Below are 24,710 nucleotides of genomic sequence, written 5' to 3' on the forward strand. Positions count from 1 at the left end.
GATAAATTGCTAGCTGTGCAGAATTCTATCAAGATTAACCTGCCCCTCTCAGAGTGTTGTAATTATGTCTCCTTGGTAAATCCAACAGTATGCCACCTGGGGATCTGCGAATAGCTGTTTCAAACATTTTAATCGATCATATTTTTTGAGTCTTGAGCACAGTCATAAATTGTGAGTAAGCATGCATTCTTCTCTACACGCATAACATGAGCTGAATCGATCCATGGAGCATGACAGGCGAGTGATACCAATAACATTTACTTTTGGTCCAGTATTCCAATCCTGCAACAGATCTGGCTGACAAGTGCACCACTAAATATGTCCACACACTCCCCCATCTGTGAAATGGCCTCATTTCTTTTTCTCACCATCTCGGCCCTTGAGATCACCCTTTTATGGGGAATTTACAAATATCTGAAATCTGCTTCTTGCTTTTCTCTTTCATCAGAAACCATCTCTGGAATTTTATCAGTGGTCGACTAGAGTTTGGCTTTATGGAGTAAGCACTCAATGCCCTTCCTGATAGTTGTGAAATCTCATCCTTTTGGTAGTTTCAAAATGCATAACCTCATCCATCTGAAATCTATCAGAAGAAGCCCTTTAGACTTCAACATACTGTGGAAGTTATCAAGACAGAGTTGCCTAAGAGATGCATTAAGGGTATGCAGACATACAAAGCCATTTGATTATCTGTTTCCACACCTGAAACATAACCCTGGTAATAAGTAAAGTACCCATAAACACTGCTTTTCCCAATCAAAGACTATTTCCACATATGTGTCCCTGTATTGATTTGGTTAGTGAAGCAACATTGGTTTTCAGTTTTCAGCCCTCCCACTCAAGCATGTTGTAAAATTAGACTGCTTGATAGCATTTCACAGTATCAGGGTGACCTAAGGTTTTTCCAAAGGGTATTGTTGTTCATTATCTTAGATGTTTAAGGAATGATGCAGATGGGGCAGTGGGAGGGTTGGGATTCAGAAAAGAAATCTTGTGACTGTGATCATTTTGACTGCCAAACTACTATGCCAAGATAGCTCACCCGTATGCCATGATCATAGGTGATTTTGGATGAATTTCAAAAGCAGTGTAATGTTTGCTCACATCATTTGTGCAATGGCAAGCGTTATATGTAGTCCTAAATAGGGCATTACCTCTTTAGACCACTGAAAGGACAAGTACGTTTATAGGGCTGAAATCCGACCTTGTTTGGTGGTAAAAGACACTTGGAATTTCTGAAGGTTACTAGTGAACCCTGACCCCTCCCCACAGTCCTCTAGCTCTCTCATTAGAGGGAAGAGATTGAGCCACGCAGTCACCAAGCCTAACAAATTATCTGCACACAGTTATTTTGTACTTGACTTTAACCATCTTCACCCCTTTAATGTTATCTACCCGGTGTACTTTGTCTACTATAGATTCTATAATAAGGGTTAACAGTTATGGTGAATAAGGGCAACCCTCAATCTTCCCCATCTGCATCATTATCGGTGGGCGAATCTCACATTTACCCTAATACGCACAACAAGGCATTTGTATCCATTTAAGACTCATTGCAGGAATTTAGGGCAGAGGCCAAAAATTACCCTGATCAAACGTGTTCTTGGCATGGAGCGAGATCAAGAAAGCATTCTGTATCATTCTGTTCATATTTCCCATTATGTGTGTAATAGCTTTTTAGTACGGTTGCTGCAGCTCTTCTTGAGGTAAATTCTGACTAGTCTGGAGGGACAGGCCCTAGCATAGCTGCCCAAAAAGTAAATTACTTATTTTCCGTAACTATATATCTAGTAGAGACATATGCTAGTTTCAGATTCCTTAACTTAGAATTTTCCACAGGCGCCAAACTGGATGCAGAGATTTTTCTTCAAGCAGTACCTGCAGTATGGTGTATTATCAAGCCTGTTGATCCCCTATCTGCACTTCTCTCGGAAGTTCGCCTCTTCATTCTTTCTATTGCCCAGCAGGGCTCCTCTCTGGGCACCCTCAAGGGTTATTCGTCTTCCATCTCTGCCTTTTTAAGGCTCTCTGCCACCCTTTCTGTTCAAATCTCCCATTGTTGGGAGGTTTCTTAAAGGACTCACCCACATGTTCCCTCCTATCCCGTTCATAATGCCCCAGTGTGATTTGAATTCGGTCCTCACATATCTCCTTTCAAGCCGCTCCATAACTATCCTCTGCGGCTCTTGGCTCCTAAAACTGCCTTCTTGATTGCCATCACATCTGCTCAGAGTGCGTGAGCTCCAGGCTCTCCCTTCAAAGTCACCATTTTTGGCTGTCCATCCTGACAAGGTGGTGCTTTGTACCAGGGCTTTCTTCCTTCCCAAAGTGGTGACACCTTTTCCTGTAGGCCAATCAATCATCTTGCCTACTTTTTCGCACTCCCACATCCCTCTCATGAGGAGGAGAGACTCCACCGTCTGGATCCAAAAAGAGCGTTGGCGTTCTACCTCAATCGTACCAAAGATTTCCGGGAGGACGATCAACTCTTTGTGAGTTATGTGGGTGCAAACAAAGGAAGAGCGGTGCAGAAGAGGACCATCTCTCGGTGGGTAGTTCTCTGCATCAAAATGTGCTACGCTTTGGCAAAAAAGCAACCCCCTGAGGGTTTGCATGCTCATTCTACCAGAGCAGCTGCTGCTACCACAGCGTAGGTACGCCGAGTTCCAGTCCTGGATATCTGGCAGGCAGCGACGTGGGCATTCTTGCACACATTCACTAAACATTACTGCCTGGATAGTGAGGTCCACAGAGACGGATTATTCGGCTGTTCGGTCCTGCAGGTCTTTGTTAGTTTTATCTTAGTTTGCAGCCCAATACTGGAGATAGTATTGCTCGGGTGTCCATTCTAAGGTAAGGAGTCTGCATGCAGGAGTCTCTATTAGATGAACAAGGTACTTACCTTCAGTAACGATATATCTGGTAGAGATATATTTATTCTAGTTGCAGATTACTTACTGACCTGCCCATCCTCCCAATTCTTCAAACTGATTTCTTGGGACAGGAACTTCCCTTTAAGGGCCCTAGTTTTGGCACACCATTCTCAGTTTTCTTCATGGAGCTGCGTTAATGGTGTGGAAAGTTGTGAAAAGAAACTGACATCAGCCAGCCGGGGTGGTGCCTATATACGACTGTGATGTCATCATGGAGAACACAATGCCAACAGCGCCTGCGGAGTTGCCCGACGCCACCTGACTGCGCACAAGGGTATTGCTCAAAGAAAAATCTACAGATCCAGGCTGACGCCTTGAGGAAATTCTAAATTAAGGAACCTGCAACTAGAAGTCTTTATCAGATTGGCTGTATAAATGTTTGCATCTACGTTCAATAGAGGCTTGAATTTGTACAAAAATATGAAAAAAAGGACAGAGTGCAATTGACAGCGACTAATACAATTGCAAGCATTCCTCCCATCACCTTATGCGTGTTTTATAGAGCCCGACTCTGTCTAAAATCTATTCCTGATCAGGCTACTACAACTTTTATAGTCTGTGTATGAGCCCTCTTGATCTCTCAGCTTCAATATTAAGGTAATGGACTGATAAACCAAACTTAAATACAACAAACTCCTTACACTTTCTGATTCCCATCTGCTATGAGGCCTGTGTCACCAGGACTTTAGTCAGCAGGTTTGTTCCCACTCTCTCTCATCTTCCCTTTCACCCCAGGAGTCAAACTTTGATCCAAGGGAGTAATCACAGGCTCAGGTATGCTATTTGTTTCCCTTTGAATCCACCTCCAAGTCGCCTAAGCCGTGTGATGATCCATTTGTGGTACCGCCTTCCTCTGGGCATAGCTTTCAGTGATTGCTTCTCCCATCCTCTGAAAGGGTTTCACCATTCACTAGCTTGCTTGTAGTCATACATGGTTTTAGTTCTGAAGGTCTGCGTCCTTGTCAGTTTCACTCTCATATTTGAGCCCTGCATTTTCTTGGCATCTTTTTGTGTTCCACTGAAAGACATTAGGAAGTCATGCCCCCATAGGTAGAAGATGTTTTTTAGTGGCACAGATCCATTACTGCTTTGACGTTTCTATGTTGCCTCAGTGTGGAGGTCACCAGGTCCTGCAATGTCTGTTCATTATGCCCCCTAACAATGCCATGACACCAGTTCCTCTTTTGCATCAAATAAATAGTCTTTTGTGAGTATATCAGGGAGACAATCTCTTCCTACACCACTCATTTTCAATATATAGGCCCAATTCAGTTTCAGAGAGCTTTTCAGATCTATTTCTGATAACATGTACTAGATATTATACATAGCTTTGTATACGGTGATCTTATGCTCCCATTCGGATTTCGCTTAAGATGATATACATTTTCTGTGACCAGTTCTCTTGATACTATTATATTAACAGATGCTCTTCTAGTGTTCTCGCAATTAGTGAATGACCTAGCACATTTGGTGGTATTCTTGTCATCTCATCGACAGTTCTTTTGAGGTTGGCTAGTCTAATAAGCAACACAGCTAGGTCACTTTTGATGTTGCCATTATGGAACAAAGTGGGTACTCATGGGTCTCAATTTCTAGTCTAATAAATTTGCTGATGGCCTAAAATTGTATGTAGCAACTAATGGTGCACTTCTCTAGCACAACAGGCAAACAGATTGTAGGAAGCTGGCCTGGTGTGTGGTGGCCACCTATGGTGTTGTCACCTTATACCAGGTCCAGGTATCTCCTAGTAGTGAGGTGTAGACAGTGTCTAGGAAGGCAGGGTTCTCAAGACGTAGCTGTGGATGAGCAGCCAAGACTTATCTAGAAGACAAGCAAAGCTTATGCAATACCAATATAGTCACACAGCACTTATACACATGAAAGATACGCAGAGTGTTACAAAAATCAAGGTAATCTATTATGGTAACAACTACTAAAATACTGTATCGGCAATACTCTATTAGCAGGTGAGTAAACACACTATTATATATACATTAGTAATCAGGAATGGACATAGAAAGCAATAGACGAAGGCATCACAGTGAGAATTTATGCTGGAAAGAGTAGTCTTCAATTTACCTTGAAAGGAGAGTTAGGAATTGTCCATTCAAAGTGACAGGGGGAGGGAATTCCATAGATTTGCTGCTTTGAATGTGAAGAACCTACCTCCCCATCTTGTTTTTTTAACACGGCAGGTGTTAATTAGAGCAGCAGATTGGGATCTCAGATCTCCGGGGGCTGTAGGGTGTGATCATGCGCTTGATAAAAGAAGGTCCCCTGTCATGAAGAGCTCGATGTACCATACACAAAGCTTTAAAATTAATCCTTTGCTGTATAGGAAGCCAATGGAGGGAGGCTAAGGCTGGTTTGGCCGATGCAGTTCTGGGGATGGCCATGAAAAGCGGGCTGCCACAGATGGGAGAACCCAGGAACAGCACGTTCCCATAGTCTAGGCGGGATAATATGAGGGCTTGAATAATAAGTCTTTTTGTAAGAAAGGGGAGAGATTTGAATTTTTTTTCTAAGCATTCTTGAAGCAAGAAGCCGCTAATTCTTTTGCATGCTGTTCCATCGATAGACGGGAGTCCTGCCATACTCCTAGGCTTTTTAATGGTTTCCTTTGGGGGGGAGGGGAGGTAAGAAGTCTTTTCAATTCTTCTGGAATTGAGATGGGAGTTTTCAGTAGAGAAAAATTGCCAACCAACATTACTTCAGTTTTTTCATCATTTGGCTTGAGCTTACTATCTGACATCCAGTTAGCGATGTCTGTAAGGCAGGAGGATAGCGCTTCTTGATAAGAGTTTACATTGGTGCTAAAAAAAAAAAAAAAAAAAATAGACCAGTTGGGTATGATCAGCATAAGATATCAGAGAGAGACCATAGGGTTCCACAATTTTAGCCAAGGGAGACATATGGATGTTAAAAAGAGTGGGCTTAGAGGAGACCTGAGAAACCCCACAGCTAAAGGAATGGATATCAGAAAAATAAATAAAAGACCTATCCAAAACCTGAAATGACCTACATTCTAAGAAGGAAGAAAGCCAGTAAAAAATAGTACCTTCAAATCCCACTTGAGTAATTCTTTGAAGAAGGATTTTATGATCGACTGTGTCAAATGCTGCACTTCATTCTAATAAAATTAATTGCTGCACAGCCGCCAGTATCTAGTCGTTGTCGAATTTCTTCTGTCACTGCCAAACTATGTTGAGGTCTAAAACCCATCTGATTGGGGTGTAGAAGCTTACGTTCTTCTAAGAAGCCAGAAATTTGTTTAACATGCTTTTCCGTTATTTTGGATGCTAAAGGAAGGAGAGCAATAGGTCTACAATTGCTTAGTAGGGATGCATCCATCTTTGGTTTTTTCAGTAGAGGTTCAATAATAGCGTGTTTTCAAATTTGGGGTAGACTCCCAACTATAAGAGAATTGTTGAAAATATTAGTTAAGATCAGCGATATAACATTCAAACCTTGAACTAAAAGGGCTGGAGGAGCAGGATCCAAAGGAGATCCTGATTTTATTCTTAACAAATAATTTCCAAGTAGATCTCCTGTCATCGGTTGGATGACTGAGAGAAAGGGTCTGGAGTGATGGTGTTCAGTCTGAGATACTTTTAGGCTCTTTGGATCAGTCATCAGAAAAGGTTGACTGGATCTCAGAAATTTTATTACAAAAGAGGCAAGCTAAATTATTACTGTGTTCTTTGGAAGCTTCTATAAGACTGGAGGCAACAGGTCCCTGAGTCATTTCCTTAAATATAGAGAAGATCTCCTTAGGAGGATTAGAGGATTGTTCTATTCTTGAAGCATAACAAGCTGCCTGCACAGATTTGATTTACATATGATATAATCTGACCGATTTTAATTTTTAAGTATTCCAATTTAGAAACATCATTGTAGGTTTTCCTCCATTTCCTTTCAAGTCTTTTACACTCCTTTTTTAAAAGACGCAATTGAGAGGAGAACCAAAGTGGCTTTTTGGGACCCCTGTTTTTAACCATCGTCTTAGTCGGTACAATGATATTTGCGGAGCTAGAAATCCACTCAAGAAGTACAACTTAAAATCATGAAGCACTCAAAACTGTGAGGGATAGAGGAGCATATATGAGAGGTTTGTGTTCTGTAGTTTCCACTTAATCTGATCATATGATTTTCACTGCGACTGAACAGGACAGGTGTAATCCAGCAAGATCAGAATGCAGCCAGATGGATGCATTAGGTAAAACCTAGCCCCTTTGAGTATGGCATATCTGTCTTTATATTTCAAAAACCTGCCTACTATATGACAAGGTGAAGCTTCCAAAAGAGGTTTCAGAGCCAGTGACCTGTTGGATCTTTTGATTAAAAGGTAGGAGGGCAGGTGAGCATTAGCCAGCCAGGACTGGATCCGCTGCTCCTGAAATTTTTCCCTCTCCCTCCCTCTAGAACCCGATAAACCAGAGATTGTGGCGATGAGCTCGGTTTTCAGCATCTTCCGTTCAGCCGTGAAGAGTTTTGGTGGACAGAGATAAGCAAGCTATTTCGGACGAGAGTCCCTGCACCATGTCTTCCTGCTCGGAAATTCTACCCTCCACTTCGATCACTCGGTCTACGGCTACTCTGAGGTGTTGTCTCAATAGGGCCACGTTGACCCAGACTACTCCAATCTTCCTCTCCAGAGCAGATTTGGAGTCCTGAATGGCTTGCAATATTACTGAGGTGTTGTCTCGGCCCTGTGGGTTGTAAATGGAATGCAGAAAGCAGGCCCCCCACCAAAGGAAATGGAATCTGTAGAGGGAGCTGGAGGAACTAGGCACCCCAAAAGGTAAGTACCTGGGTGCCCCCAAGCAACCAGGAGAGAAAAGGTAAGTACCTGTTTTTTCCCCCAACCCACAGGCAAACTTTGTAAAAGGACTGTGCAAGACCCAAGCAAGACTGGAAGTAACAGAAGATGGATCTTGGCAGAAGAAGAGGACCTGCAAATAAAAGGGAGCAGGTCCAGTTCCAGTTGGAGTGTCTGGTTGGGGCACGAACTACTACCAACCCTTCTGGAGCTGCAGGACCAGGTCGAACGTGAAGATCAGTAGTTGGCTATGCAGCACAGGAGTGGGAGAAGAGTGCCAGAAGTGATGCAGTCCCGAGTCGGAACAAGAGTTGCAGTCAGTCAGTGGTGTGGAAAAACCACCAACAAGCTTTGGCAAAGGAAAGAGTTGCAGGAGAAGAGTTGTAGAGCTGCTGGGGACCAGAAAGGTCCAGGGGGACTCAACCCAAGGAGGGGAGTCCCAGGTGACCCTCAGCAGTGAGGAGAGCCAGAATTAGAGGATGCAGCCCCCACAGGCAACTCACAGGCAGGAGTCACAGTGAGGCCCACTCAGCACATCTGGAGAGGAGTCCCACGTTGCTAGAGCAGCAGGTGGGAGATTGTGTTTGGCAGGGGAGAGTGCTAGAGGCCAGAGCTCCATGGAGCCTCAAGATCCCTTGGAAGAAGAGCCAACAAGCCTTCTTAGCTGCAAGAGTTTATTGCACAGGGGTACTTGTCCTGCAAGGAGAGGCAAGGTCTTACCACCTCCCAAGTTGGGCAGCTGGTAGAGGAGACTGAGGGGACCACTCCAGACCCCCACCTGTGTTGCAGAATTCACGCAGTTTTGCAGGAGAGAGGATCCATGTGGCAGGTCGTCAATGCAGTTGGTGCCCACGGACGCAGGGGAGTGACTCCTTCATTCCAAGGGAGATTCTTTCTTGCTTATAGTACAGACTGATGGTTTGCTGCCCTCAGAGGATGCACAGCCAGGGAAATGTTGCAGTTGCTGGAAGGAGCGGAGAAACAATGTTGCAGGTCTAAGTCGTTGCTGGAGCTGCAGATTGTGGGTTCCTGTAAAGTCCAGTTGCTGTTCCAGTGGCCAGAAGTCAAAGTAAACATTGCAGAGGAGTCCTGCTGGCATCATGCATGTCGAATCTGAGGACCCACCCAAGAGGAAGTCTGTAAATAGCCCTAAAAGGGGGACTGTTCACCTAGCAGGGTGACCACCTATCAGGAAGGGGCTGTGCCATCACCTGCATGTCCTGGCCTCTCAGATGCTCCCAGGGGCCTCTGCCTACCTTGGATTCAAGATGGCAGAATGAAGTGGCCACCTGGAGGGCACCACCCCTGGGGTGGTGATGGACAGGGGAGTGGTTACTGGGGGTCCCTGGACTGGTGCAAACCGGTTTGTGCAAGGAGGGCACCAAATGTGCCCTTCAAAGCATACCAGTGGCTTGGGGAGGCTACCACTCCCAAGCCATGACACCACTTTCCAAAGGGAGAGGATGTTGCCTCTCTCCCCACCCCCCCTCCCAAAGGAAATCTTTTCTTCTGCTTTCCTGGGCTTGAGCTGGTCAAGAAGCACAAGGGCAGAAACATGTCTGTAGGATGGCAGCAGCCTGGGCTGCCCAGGAAAACCCCACAAACTGGTAAGAGCAAAGGTGGGGGGTCATCTAATGAGCACCCAGAGTGCATGGAATCATACAACCAATACTGGCAACAGTATTGGGGAATGTTTCTGACATGTTTGATACCAGGTGAGTTACCATTATGTAGCTGGACACAGTACAGTGTCCAGTACATGCCTAAAATGGCGTCCCTGCACTTAAAAAGTCCGGGAAAACGTAGCTGGAGTTCGTAGGGACAACTCTGCTCATGCAGGGGTGCCCTCACACACAGGTACCTGCACCCTGCCCGCTGGGCTAGGAGGGCCTGCCATAGGGGATGACTTATAGTGACCTAGTGCAGTGACCTGCAGTGAAAGGGTGAATCCATCATTTCATGCAGGCTGCAAAGGCAGGCCTGCAGACACATTTTACATGGGCACCTATGGGTGTCAAAATACATGCTGCAGCCCATGGAGATCCCCGGATGCCCCAATTCCCTGGTACCATATACTAGGGACTTATATGGAGGCATCAGTATGCCAATTGTGGGGTTTTGCAAAGTCTGTAACAACCAAATTTAGAGGGGGAGCACAGTCACTGGGGTCCAGGTTAGCAGGATCCCAGTGAACACAGTCAAAACACACTGACAGCAGGCAAAAAGAGGGGGTAACCACACCAGGGTTCTTTCCTACACAGATTTCCTCCGGTGAGGTAAAAGCATCAAGGTCCTCAGAGTGATGATCTCATAGCGCCCACATAGTTAAAAGCATTTTCAATCCTGGTTGGTGATGGTGAGGGCAGTGGCCAGGAGGAAAAAGACCACAGGTGGGTGCAATTTATCTTTGCTGCCTAAAGCAAAATAGTACAACCAAGCGACCTGTGTCGCACATGCTGCATCTATTCTCCTTTTCAATGTCCAGAATTTTGTGCCAGAAAGGGACCAGCCCTTCAGAGGTTATATTAATGCACCATTGTCATGGTGAGTGTTCCTCTCAATCCAGTGTTTTCTTCTAAACTGTAGGTGAGACACTGCTAACAACCCAGCGAGCAGGGATTCAGCTCAATAACCAAGCGACCCAAAGCCTGATTGCGCGCTCTTGTGCAATCCGCTGGCATGTTTCTCTCCAATTAGCTCATCAATTATTAAGGATCCGTGCCATTGCCTTGTGTGTGCACAGGTTTAGGTTGGCCCTCGTAGTAAATTTCTCCTCTTTGCACCTTTGGGTCTTCCAATCTTAACAGTGTGACCCTTTTGGTGCTTCCAGCCCTGCTGCCCACTTACTGCCACATGACTTGTGGTCAAAGTTAGCAACTTAGACCCTGCCTTCATGGGCTACCTATGCTTGTTTCAAAAGTCAGGACAGGCACTAGCAAAGCCAATAGGTCTCGCTTATGCAAGAGTCATTAGCTTTTAGCCATGCTGCTCACCAGTATGGCTGCTGTTTGGCATAGCTAAACGTTAGCGACGTAGAGGGCAGTGGCAAGGAGTGGACTGGCTCAGAGTGGAATAAAGTGGCATAGAGCGGAGTGGCATAGAGCAGTGGTTCCCAACCTGAGGTCTGGGGACCCCCCTGGGGGTCCACAAAGCCTCGTCAGGGGGTTCCACGACAGCTTAGAAAATAAAAAAATATTGACATATTAATAAAGTGTATATAAATAAAGTGGCTAAATGTACAACTGAACATTTTAAAACGTACTGTAAATGACAAGGGATTTGAAATAGGAGGCTAAAAATTAAATTAGTATCATCAGATTGATTTGTAGGAGCAATGCAGGTATCATGTAAATTTAGAAAAGCTACAACGTTCCTATTAAGATGAAAAGTTTTTTTTTTTTTTATTTATTTATATTTGTTTGCAAATGAAATACAATGTTTTATCATTTGTGTAGGTGTTTGATGAATGCTTGTTTCTGTATTTTTTGTTATTGTTCAAATCATCAAAAAATGTAAGTCCCCGGCTTCCAGTAATGACTTAGTGGGGGTCTCCGGATTCCAAGAATGATACAGTGGGGGTCCCGGGTTCCAATAATAATAAAGTGGAGGTCCATTGGAGTCAAAAGTTTGGGAACCACTAGAGTAGAGCGCTGTGGAGTAGCATAGAATGGAGTGGGGTAGAGTGGCATAGAATGGAGTGTTTTAGAGTGTCGTGGAGTAGAGCAGAGTAGAGGTGAGTGGTGTGGTGTGGTGTAGGTTGTCTTACAGTCAACTAGTGGAGGGGATTGGAGCGACAGAGTGAAGCGGAGTGGGGTGGAGTGTTGTGGTGTGGCATAGAGTGGAGTAGCATAGAATGGAGTGGAAAGTCGTTAAGTAGAGTGGCATGGAGTAAAGTGGCATAGAGTGGAGGGTTGTAGAGTGGAGGGTTGTAGAGTGGCGTGGCGGAAAATGGAGTGGGGTGGAGTTAAGTGGTGTAGCATGGAGTGGAGTAGAGTGTCAGAGTGGAGTGCTGTAGTGTCATGGAGGGCTGTAAGTGGAGTGTGAGTACAGTGGAGTAGAGAAGAATGGATTGGAGTGGAGGGGGAGAAGATTGTCGTAAAGGGGAGTGTCAAAGTGTGGAGTGTTGTGGAGTAGAGTGGATTGTTGCAGAGTGGCCTAGAATGTAGTGGCATAGAGTGGAATGGCACGGAGTAGATTGTTGTAGAGTGCTGTAGAGAAGAATGGCATAGAGGTGAGTGACAAGGAGTTGTGTGGAGTGTTGTAGAGGGAAGGAGATTTGCTTAAAGTGGTATACAGTGGCATAGACTGAAGTGTCGTAGAGTGTCATGGAGTAGAGCAGAGTACAGTGGAGTGGAGTGGTGTGCAATGGTGTAGAGTGGAGTGGTGCAGAACGTTGTACAGTTGAGGAGTGAAGAGAATTAGAGGGGAGTAGAGTGGAGGGGTATGGAGAGGAGTGGTTTAGAATGAGTTGAATGTTAAGTGGAGTAGCATAGAGTGGCACAGAGTAAAGTGGAGGGTTGTAGAGTACAGTGTCACAGAATGAGTGGGGTAGAATGGAGTAAAGTAGTGTCACGTGGAGTAGAGTGTCGAGTGGAGTGGTATTGAGTAGCATGGCGCAGAGTAAAGTGTTGTAGAGTGGAGTGCTGTAGTGTTGTGGAGGGCTGTAGAGTGGAGTGTCAGAGTACAGTGGGGTAAAGTACACTGCATTTGGGTGGAAGGGAATAGAGGGGGAGAAGAGTGTCGTAGAGTGGAGTATCGCAGAGTAGATTAGAGTGGCATAGTGTTGTGGCAGAGTGGAATGGCAAAGAATGGAGAAGAATGTTGTGGAGTGCTGTAGAGAGAAATGGCGTAGAGTGGAGTGGCATGGAGTGGTGCAGAGGGAAGAAGAGTGGCTTAAAGTGGAGTAGAATGGCACAGAGTGGAGTACAGTGGAGCAGAGTGTTGTAGAGTGGAATAAAGTTGAGTGGCAGAGTGGTGTAGAACAGAGTGATGTACAGTGGTATGGAGAGTGGAGTGTCTCTGAGTGGCGTACAGCGGAGTGGCACAGAGTAGAGTGTAGTGGAGTAGTGGGTGTGCTAGCACACTGCTATACGAAACAACACATAAATGCTACATAAATCCTCTCAGAGAAAGAAAAGTAAACCCCAAGTTCCTTCGGAAGACACAGACTGACATCTGACCTTTGCCTAGGAATGCCCAGCAAATGTGATATGAACAAAATTTAAAAGCCTGTTTACAGAAAGCGATCACTCATGGAAGAATACAGTAAACGGACTATGCTCCATGGGAGGGAAGAAGACATACTGGATAGCCGAAAACAAATAAAGCCAGCACACAGAAAGCAAGGAACTGTGAGTTACAAAACACAAAGCCAATGGGAAGAATGCATTCCCAGCAGCGCTTAATTTGTGAAGCAAAGAATGCCAGTGCCCAAAGCTCTGCTCAGAAGCCGGTGGACAGGGAAATTAAACGGTGGAGCACCCAATACCAATGCTGGTAGTCTTTACTTCATTACCAGAAACACTCTGCTGCTTTGCCTCGCTCCTGCAGGTTCCTGCTTCCTCCTTTTGTGATGGTTGTGTCATCTTTCTCTTCCTCTGTCTCACTGACTAGTGTGATTATTCCTCACTTGCACTTGGTAAACCTGATGCAGGAAATACGTGCTAGTCTCCAAAAATAAATACTGGTGACTCAAATGAAGCACTTATTCCCAGGGCAGCTTTCCGAATGTCCCCAAGAAGCCTTTGCAAACCTGTGCTGTATGGTAGGCTTCGACCTAGAAAAAGGAAGCAACAAAGGTCTTTCCTCTTCCGTAGCTGCCTGACAGGCTGTTAGTGTTGGGGTTTATAAAGTATGTACTCAGGGAAATGCTGATAAACGAGGTCAGTGCACAGAGATGATTTTGCAAACCTACTCGATCCCCCAACTGGACACGCTCTCCCATCATAAATACATTTATTAATAAAAACATTTAAAGTAAATCATAAAAGATGCTTGTTGGGCTGGTATGATCGAGGTCCAAATACTAAATATAACAACCATTTTATTCTATTCACCAATTTTATAAAGCGCATAGCTACCCGAGATTCAGGTTTCCCAGCTTTATCCAACAAGTTGAGTAAGCAAATTGCAAGACCTTACACGGAATGTTCGGGAAAAAGAAATGTCTTTAATTTTCTCCCAAAACTCATGAAATTAGCCTCATTTCTGAGGCTTGTAGGCAGCATATTTCACAGCTTAGGGGCGAGATAGGTATAAGACCGACCTCCACTCCTGGCTCTTTTAATTCTGGGTACAACAATTGTTTGATCTCAGTTCCCTATTGTCACAGTAGGAAATTGCCAAGCGGTGCAGAATGGATGGACCAGCGTTGTGCTTTGCCTTATGTAGAATACGTACAGCTTTAAATTTTCCTCTGCCACTTATGGACAGCCAGAGAAGCATTTTGAGAGCTGCCCCTGTGTACTTGGAATGCCTACCTGTACATGGGCTGCAACATTCTGGATGATTAGATTTTTTTATTTTTTTTTATCACAGCCTTAGGACTTCCTAGAAAAAGGGCACTGGCATAATCCAAGGGAGAAAGGATCAAACCTTAAAAGACCTTCGTGATTCAATCAGGAGCCACCCTAGTATCTAACGTCACTTTTTACTTAATTGTTTTTGTGGACTTCGGTTACACATATACCTTAATTTAACAGTATTTAATTCATAAGGTAACTTCCCTAGGAAACTGCTTCCCAGGGGATTATATAGCAGCACTTGCCAGGATATTAAATGAATTTAAAGCTTATGTTTTTTCCGTAAATTATTTAAATGTCTCCATAAATGTATTTACTATAAAGTGTACAGGTTACAATCCCTTGTGCCGTGAAAAATGATGAAATTCTATATGTTTTTGCTCTGATACCGATGCACTGAAGATTAGTTATCAATCTTACAACTCTCCTATTCGTAAATATAATGTTAATAAAAATGTTGACTTCATAACTAAGCACATAACATTGGAAAACTTTGCCTACGTGTCACATTTAAAATATGCGACTTTTTTGCCCAGTTTCAGAAATCAGCAGGAAAGTAAGGACTTTTAGGCTTCTTATCCACTTTGAATAACTAGGTTACATCGCAGCTAGGCTACACTGTGAACAGTGGTTAACTGCTAGTTGTCAAAGACTTCTTTTTCAAGCTACTGTTCAAGCGGCTGTCAATGCTTTTTCCACATTTAATACGATTTATAATTTCACTTACGAAACCTTACTTGTGATCATTATTGTGCGCTTGCTACATTTTATTTTTCACAATTACAATCAATAAATCTTTGCAATTAAAAAGACTTGTTTGTTCTAACTTTTGAAAGGGCAGCCAATGACCTGAAGACCCCGAGTCCAAACCTGCCAATGATTTTGTCCGTAGGTGCCTCTCTCTAGGGGAGGGTCCAAATGATTAAAGCAGTGATTGCTCCCCATTTCTACTATACACTAGGAATGCCTGTTCTCTAAAGTCTGGAGCACAGACACATCACCGTCCTTCCTCTGTTGGGACAAGAGCCAGCAGTTGAAAGCTCCCAAATTAAAAGCGGGGCGACACATGGGTCCTTGGACACCCACAGCATAGCCCTCCAATTTTTACAGCTGGCGTACCTGCTTTTGCATTCACGGGAGAGTTAATTTTGGGTGGAACTGAAACAGGACATGTTGAGTTACTAGACGCACCTATCACTACTCTGCATCATCAAAACTTCCACCCGGCTCAAGTACAACCTGATTACGTGCTCAATGGTGCAAACATAAAACACTTGAAAGTGGACCTTTATATACATAAATATGCCCAATCTTGCGGAATCAGAAGCAACAGCACTGTCTGCTGGGTTACATATATATACATTAGACCAGGTGTTCTTAGAAGGAACAATGTAGGGAACAACTAAATCTGATGATACAAACAACTAGTGCATTGTTTGAAGGGTTACCTTTGGGCAATACCCACAGACTTCCTCTCTCGTAATCCCTGGCTGCTACTTGAGATAGGGCTGAAACAAGAGAGTACTTTTGGGCTTGAAGAAGACCCTTGTGACCCATCTCTTTTCTAAAAATCCTTACAACATACATGACATTCAATATTACACCACAAATACACCAAGGAAGAATGGACCATGAAATTAGCAGGTCAGAAGGAGATGCAGCCATATTGAAATTCTTCACAGTGGCACTAAAAATCATATAAATTACTGGGAGTAGGGTTCAAAGAATTATTTTTGCTGCAGATGCTCACAACCCAAAAGAACAAGTTACTTACCTTTGGTAATGCTCGTTCTGATGGATACATTAGCTGCAGATTCCTCACTTTGCGCCTGACTGGGTCGGGATCTCTTTCTCAACAATTTCTGGTGCTGTGCTGCTCCGCATCAGGTCCAACCAAAGTGACATAGGAGCAGCAGATAACCACGACGCTTATGCATCAACATGAGTATTTTATGATAGCTACCCATGTCATCAGACGCAAAGCCTTGCTGGAGTCAGATTTCACAGTGCGCAGATCTCTAATTAAGACCTTTTTAGATGTAGAAAAGAGTCCATTCCACATAATGTGGAGTAGGAGGGTTGTTGAAGAATCTGCAATTAGACAGATTATGGGGACTGTGTAGTGCATTTCCACTCAGTACCTGCTCATTGTCAGCCACATCCCTGATCTCTACCTCGATAGGACTGAGATGTTTGTCATGTCTGGAGGCATGTTTTGTCATTGTGTTTGGTGGATGTACATTCTGACGCCTCAAAAAGGGTGATATTGTTGGAGAAACTGCTGCAAGGGTGCTGAAAGACTAGGGGAGCACAGAGTAGCTTTGCTTTCTTTAAAGAGCTCCACAACCGAGTCTGCTTTATCTACTAAGAGACGAGTGGCATCAAATGGCATGTCCATCAGTGATGTTTGGACATCACTTGAGACGCCCGTGATTCTTATCAATGCATGGTGCTGAAGCAACACAGTGGTACCAACTCCGCTACACAGTCAGTCAGTAGTGAACAGGTTTGTCCTGAAGACATGCTTTGCAGCATCTTGGCCATCTTGTATCAACAGTGAGGCAGGACCTCAACTACAATGTCCCACATGGCAGCGAGTAACATCCCTGGTTGGCAGAGGAGAACACTCTTTTCCCACAGGGCTCCATGTGTTTGGATTCTCTGTCTGGGGGTGTGGTTGGGGACGAGTTAGGGTTCAACCTGCCTGCAGATGCTTGTACTACTAGATTCTCTGGAGTAGAAAGGTTAAGCAGTAAAGATGGATCCCCTAGAAACAGTCATGGTATCTCACAACTGCCCGATGACGTGGTGCACAATCCTGGTTTGCCCAAGTGCCCATCAAGGTATCTGTGAGGTCCTCGTTAAAAACAAGGAACAGCTCTAAACACACCGATCCTGGCTGCAGAATGTTCTGTAAGGACATCTGTTTTTATCTACATGAAGGGCAGTTTAAGATCAAGAACTTCTGCAGCCCTCCTGACAACCCTGGCAAAAGATGTTGATTATTCAGTCGAAAGGGCATGTGCATAGTTGAAACAAATGCCGGGAGATTTGTGAGACCACTGGCATTTTGGAGATCCCCAAAAAAATTCTGGCCCTACAACTGGGATTCACCATCATCATATTCATCATTATAGGCTTCCGGGTCTGTGAAACATTGTGGCTGAGAATGAGGTCGAGGTGTGTGCAACTTCATATGAGGTCGTGGTGGGTTTGCTTCAGAGTCTGGTAGGACAACGGGTACTTCCTCCTGAGTCCACATGTGGGAACCAGTGACAATTTTGGCACTGTGTGTGTCAAAAGGCACAGTCAGTGGCAGGTACATATTTTACTGGTGGTAGTCTGACTGCAGGCCTCTTTGCATCACTGGGTCCCGGAGGTGCCTTAGAGGGAGCCATAAGGGTACCAAAGATATGCAATATGGCATCTTCAAAAGCCTGGATCTGCTGCAGCGTTGTCGAGGGTCCGGGAATTCGAGTTGCATCGGGATGAGCTGAGGGATCAGTTCTGTGGCTGGAGACCGGGACCTAGATTGTCGGGAACCCTGATGTCCATGGGATTTCTCTTGACAAGGGAGGTGGGAAGAAAGGTAGTCGCTTGTAACTTCTCGCGTTTCTTCTTTGACTTACCTGATGATGGAGTGAGACAAAGACATTTCTCACGAATGATCTTGAGAGCAACAACGCATCCATATCCTTGATTAAGGCGAGAACGGGCCTTACGTGCTCTCCTGCGGTGCTCAGCGATGTAAAATTTTGCTTTGCGGTCATCAATGGCCGTTAAATTAATCCAAACACAGCTGTCACCCCATTCCGAGTCATACTGGACCTCGTGAGGGTCCGTCCCATCAGCTGTTAGTGACAATCCTTGCAAGATTTAAAACCTATACTTTTAGGAGGAAGACATGTCCCTTATATACTGTCATAATTTTGTAAAAAAGCTTGAGTCAATTGACAGAATTGGAGGAGCATCAAAAGGTGTGGAAATAAATGAATTGGCGTCTACGTACAGAGTGGAGCATATATAGTGCCCCCACATTCCTTCTAGTGTGGGATGGAGCCTCACAACATCACGAACTGGGGCGAGAGAGACCTGTGGAGAAAAGTCTTTGGATCCAATTTGGCACCTGTAGGTATTCACAAGGTGAGGAATTTGCAGACAGAAGTATCCATCTGAAGCAACCTATTCTATCTATTAAGGTCCTGTCATAGTTTGAATCTTTCTGGATGGTAGCACTGGACACATTATCCAATGAGTGCTCCCTAGTGTATTCAAGTAGACTGGCTTTACTGCCTGGCATATCTTAATCACTAGACATAATCTCCCATCAACTGTGTTGAGTCTCAATAGCCCTGACAAGAGCTGAGGGTTGTATACTCTCGCATTGGCATTTCACTATCTTAAATCCATACAGTAACTGGCTGGTGGAGATTTATAGAATGCCCTCTTATGAGTAGATCATCTAGACAATACAGAACCAGTTGAAAATATTCCTTGACATGGAGGCCTAGTCTTGGATAATGTGGAAAGACTAATTTACAGTGCAAGAGAACACCTTCCCTTAGCCCTAATGGAAAACGTACCTTGTCATATCTTTAGTAATGGGCTCTGCTGCTGGCATGACTGGATGTAGTCATACCCGAGAGCAAACCTTTTTTGAGCTGCACATGAATAGTGTCTCATCTACCATACACTATACGGTTAGACCATAAGCTGTGTAATGCAGATGCATACGCTGTCTTGTGTGGTTTTAATTATTGCCTTACTTATATCGTTACCTTTGATTTTTTATTTAATCTTATTTTAGTTTATATGATTATCTTCCTTTGCTTCAACCAATCAGCAGTATACCCAATCTGAGGACCAGTATTGCTTTTTCTGCAGTTACATGTATATGTATATATTTTTGATAATGAAAATGTCACTTACCCAGTGTACATCTGTTCGTGGCATCAGTCGCAGTAGATTCGCATGTTCTGCAATAGCTCGCCATCTGGTGTTGGGCCGGAGTGTTACAAGTTGTTTTTCTTCGAAGAAGTCTTTCGAGTCACGGGACCGAGTGACTCCTCCTTTTGTCTCCATTGCGCATGGGCGTCGACTCCATCTTCGATTGTTTTTCCCCGCAGAGGGTGAGGTAGGAGTTGAATTGTAGTAATAGTGCCCATGCAATGGAGTGACTAAGTATGCACCTATTTAAGGTTGAGATGACACATATATGAATAATTGAAGGTAACTTCCAAACTGCTACAGGCTCCCGGGGAGGCGGGTGGGCACATGCGAATCTACTGCGACTGATGCCACGAACAGATGTACACTGGGTAAGTGACATTTTCAGTTCGATGGCATCTGTCGCTGTAGATACGCATGTTCTGCATAGACTAGTAAGTAGTTATTTCCCCAAAAGCGGTGGATCAGCCTGTAGGAGTGGAAGTAGTTTGAAATAATGTTCTTAATACAGCTTGACCTACTGTGGCTTGTTGTGCGGATAACACGTCTACACAGTAGTGCTTGGTGAATGTGTGAGGCGTAGACCATGTGGCTGCCTTACATATTTCTTGCATTGGGATGTTTCCTAGAAAGGCCATGGTAGCACCTTTCTTTCTGGTTGAGTGTGCCCTTGGTGTAATGGGCAGCTGTCGTTTAGCTTTAAGGTAGCAGATTTGGATGCATTTAACTATCCATCTGGCTATACCTTGTTTTGAAATTGGGTTTCCTGCATGAGGTTTTTGAAATGCAATAAAGAGTTGTTTAGTCTTTCTGATGTTTTTTGTTCTGTCAATGTAATACATCAATGCTCTTTTGACATCTAATGTATGTAGTGCCCTTTCAGCTACGGTATCTGGCTGTGGAAAGAACACTGGAAGTTCCACTGTTTGATTTAGATGGAACGGTGAAATAACCTTTGGCAAAAATTTAGGATTGGTCCTTAGGACGACTTTATTTTTGTGTAGTTGTATAAAAGGTTCCTGTATTGTAAACGCCTGAATCTCGCTTACTCTTCTTAGGGAAGTAATGGCGATGAGAAATGCCACCTTCCAGGTTAGGAACTGTATGTTGCAGGAGTGCATGGGTTCAAAAGGTGGACCCATAAGTCTAGTTAGGACAACATTTAGGTTCCATGAAGGAACAGGTAGTGTTCTTGGTGGTATAATTCTCCTAAGGCCCTCCATGAATGCTTTAATGACTGGTATCTTATATAGGGAAGTTGAATAGGTAGTCTGCAGGTATGCAGATATTGCTGCAAGGTGTATTTTAATGGAAGAGAAAGCTAGGTTAGATTTTTGTAAGTGAAGCAAGTAACCCACTACATGTTCTGGAGTTGTGTGTAATGGTTGTATTTGATTAATATGGCAGTAGCAAACAAACCTCTTCCATTTACTTGCATAACAGTGCCTGGTGGATGGCCTTCTGGCTTGTTTTATGACTTCCATACATTCTTGGGTAAGTTGTAAGTGCCCGAATTCTAGGATTTCAGGAGCCAGATTGCTAGATTCAGCGATGCTGGATCTGGGTGTCTGATCTTTTGGTTGTGCTGTGTCAACAGATCTGGCCTGTTGGGCAATTTGATGCAGGGTACCACTGATAGGTCTAGCAGCGTTGTGTACCAGGGTTGCCTTGCCCAAGTTGGTGCTATCAATATGAGTTTGAGTTTGCTTTGACTGAGTTTGTTTACCAGGTAAGGAAGGAGAGGGAGAGGAGGAAAAGCGTAAGCAAATATCCCTGACCAGTTCATCCATAGGGCATTGCCTTGGGATTGTTTGTGTGGGTATCTGGATGCGAAGTTTTGGCATTTTGCGTTCTCCCTTGTCGCAAACAAGTCTATCTGAGGTGTTCCCCAGAGTTTGAAATAAGTGTTCAGAATTTGGGGGTGAATTTCCCATTCGTGGACTTGTTGATGATCTCGAGAGAGATTGTCTGCGAGTTGATTTTGGATCCCTGGTATAAACTGTGCTATTAGGCGAATTTGGTTGTGAATTGCCCAATGCCAAATTTTTTGTGCTAGCAGGCTTAACTGCGTGGAGTGCGTCCCCCCCTGCTTGTTTAGATAATACATTGTTGTCATGTTGTCTGTTTTGACGAGAATGTATTTGTGAACTATTATTGGTTGGAAGGCTTTTAGTGCTTGAAAAACTGCTAGAAGTTCTAGGTGATTGATATGCAGTTTTGTTTGATGTACGTTCCATTGTCCTTGTATGCTGTGTTGATCGAGGTGTGCTCCCCACCCTGTCATGGAAGCATCTGTTGTTATTACGTATTGTGGCACTGGGTCTTGGAAAGGCCGCCCCTTGTTTAAATTTATGTTGTTCCACCACAGAAGCGAGAGGTAAGTTTGGCGGTCTATTAACACCAGATCTAGAAGGTGACCCTGTGCTTGAGACCACTGTGATGCTAGGCATTGTTGTAAGGGCCTCATGTGCAGTCTTGCGTTTGGGACAATGGCTATGCATGAAGACATCATGCCTAGGAGTTGTAATACCATCTTTGCCTGTATCTCTTGTGTTGGATACATGCGTTGTATGATGGTGTTGAAATTTAGAATTCTTTGTGGACTTGGAGTGGCTACTCCCTTTGATGTGTCTATTATGGCTCCTAGGTATTGTTGTACCTTGCGCGGCAGAATGTTGGATTTTGTAAAGTTGACGGTGAACCCGAGTTTGAAGAGGGTTTGTATGATCTGATTTGTGTGATTTGAGCACTGTATGAACGAATGGGCCTTGATTAGCCAGTCGTCCAAATATGGGAACACATGTATTTGCTGCCTTCTTATGTGTGCAGCGACTACCGCTAGACATTTGGTAAAGACTCTTGGTGCGGTTGTTAATCCGAACGGCAGTACCTTGAATTGGTAATGTATTCCTTTGAATACAAACCTTAGGTATTTCCTGTGCGATGGGTGTATTGGTATATGGAAATAAGCATCCTTGAGGTCTAAAGTTGCCATGTAGTCGTGTAGTTTTAGCAATGGCAATACTTCTTGTAGTGTGACCATGTGGAAGTGGTCTGATTTGATGAAAGTGTTCACTACTCTGAGGTCTAGGATTGGTCTCAGTGTTTTGTCCTTCTTTGGTATCAGAAAGTACAGTGAGTAAACTCCTGTGTTTATTTGTGTGTTTGGCACTAATTCGATTGCATTCTTTTGCAATAGTGCCTGCACTTCTATCTCCAGGAGATTGGAATGGTGTGTTGTTAAATTTTGTGCTTTTGGTGGTATGTTTGGAGGGAATTGTAGAAATTCTATGCAATAACCATGTTGGATAATTGCTAGAACCCAAGTGTCTGTAGTGATTTTCTCCCATGCTGTGTAATAATGACCTATTCTTCCCCCCACTGGTGTTGTGTGGAGGGGGTGAGTGACATGTGAGTCACTGTTTAGTAGTAGGGGTTTTGGGGCTTTGAAATCTTCCTCTATTTCTAGGGAATTGCCCTCCTCTATATTGTCCCCGAAAACCTCCTCTATACTGTCCCTGGTAACTGGACGGTGTGGCTTGTGAGGTGCTGGCTTGTGTGCTTTGACCCCGAAACCCCCCTCGAAAGGGCGTTTTACGGAATGTGCTGTAATTCCCTCTGCTCTGCGGGGAGTAGAGTGCGCCCATGGCTTTGGCAGTGTCCGTATCTTTTTTTAGTTTCTCAATCGCTGTGTCCACTTCTGGACCGAACAGTTCTTTTTCATTAAAAGGCATATTGAGAACTGCTTGTTGAATCTCTGGTTTAAATCCAGACGTTCGGAGCCATGCATGCCTTCTGATAGTTACAGATGTATTAATTGTCCGTGCAGCTGTATCTGCAGCGTCCATGGAGGAGCGTATCTGGTTGTTGGAGATGGTCTGTCCCTCCTCAACCACTTGTTTTGCCCTATTTTGTAAGTCCTTGGGCAGATGTTCAATGAGATGTTGCATCTCGTCCCAGTGGGCTCTGTCATAGCGCGCAAGTAGTGCCTGGGAGTTCGCGATGCGCCACAGGTTTGCAGCTTGTGCTGCGACTCTTTTACCAGCTGCATCGAACTTGCGGCTTTCTTTATCTGGGGGTGGTGCATCTCCAGATGTGTGAGAGTTGGCCCTTTTCCTAGCTGCTCCTACAACGACAGAGTCTGGTGGCAGCTGTGTAGTGATGAAAACCGGGTCCGTAGGAGGCGGCTTATACTTTTTTTCCACCCTTGGTGTGATTGCCCTACTTTTGACCGGCTCCTTAAAGATGTCTTTTGCGTGCCGGAGCATACCAGGGAGCATAGGCAGGCTTTGGTATGAGCTGTGGGTGGAGGAGAGTGTGTTGAATAAGAAATCATCCTCGACCTGTTCTGAGTGGAGGCTTACGTGGTGAAATTGTGCTGCTCTAGCCACCACTTGAGAGTACGCGGTGCTGTCTTCTGGTGGAGATGGCTTTGTAGGGTATGCCTCCGGACTGTTATCTGACACTGGGGCGTCGTATAGGTCCCATGCGTCCTGATCTTGGTCACCCTGGCTCATGGTGGTGTGAGCTGGGGAGTGTGATGGAGTTTGTGCTGGTGAAACGTTAATCACGGGCGGAGGAGAGGGTGGTGGTGTAACTCTTTTCACCACTTTTGGTTGTGGTGTTTGTTCCGTCTGGAACTCCAACCTTCTCTTTCTCCTAATGGGGGGGAAGGGTGCTTATTTTTCCTGTCCCCTGCTGAATGAAGATACGCTTTTGCGTATGGTCCACATCAGTTGCTTGTAGCTCTTCCTCAAACCTATGCTTCTGCATTTGGGAGGTTAGCGAGTGCTCTTCTGTATAAGAGCCTGAAGCTGGGTCGCTTGCAGTTTGTTTCGGCATCGAAACTTTGTCTGCGTGTTTTTTCGGCTCCGAGGTGACTTTTTTCCTTTTCGGGGCCGAAACCTCTCGGCGTCGATCTGTTTCGGTGCCGCTGTCTCGGCGTCGAGCCGTGTCCACACCGGCATCTCGGTGTCGAGGCTTGTCTCCAGCACTTTCTCGGTCCCGAGAAGGCTGCGTGCCGGTGTCTCGACCGGAGTCGGACGATCTCGGCACTGTATGGGCCTTTTTCGGTGCCGACGGTCGGTCACCGAATTTATGGGTCGAGCCATGGCCTGGTGGCAGTGGCGTCCCCTGGGCCTTGTAAATGTTCCTCTGAGTGGATTTTGACGTCTTACTCACGGTTTGTGTATCGTCGAATCCTTCGGAGTCTGAGTCTTGGATCGAGAAGGTACCTTCCTCTTCCTGTTCCTCGAACTCCCGTTGGGCTGTCGGTGCGGACGCCATCTGAAGTCTTCTGGCTCGACGGTCTCGGAGTGTTTTTCGGGACCGGAACGCACGACAGGCCTCGCAGGAGTCTTCGCTGTGCTCAGGTGACAGGCACAGGTTGCAGACCAAGTGTTGGTCTGTGTAGGGGTATTTATTGTGGCATTTGGGGCAGAAACGGAACGGGGTCCGTTCCATCGGCGTTCTTCAGCACGCGGTCGGGCC

At 44.9% G+C, this 24,710-nt stretch overlaps 1 protein-coding gene across 6 annotated transcripts in view; it reads right to left on the minus strand.

Annotated features, from left to right (window-relative positions):
- FAM135A (family with sequence similarity 135 member A) overlaps positions 1-24,710 on the minus strand; it is an 863,965-nt gene that overhangs the window by 498,036 nt on the left and 341,219 nt on the right. The window lies entirely within an intron of this gene.

The sequence above is a fragment of the Pleurodeles waltl genome, chromosome 5, assembly GCF_031143425.1.
Source record: "Pleurodeles waltl isolate 20211129_DDA chromosome 5, aPleWal1.hap1.20221129, whole genome shotgun sequence".
NCBI classification, from domain to species: domain Eukaryota; kingdom Metazoa; phylum Chordata; class Amphibia; order Caudata; family Salamandridae; genus Pleurodeles; species Pleurodeles waltl.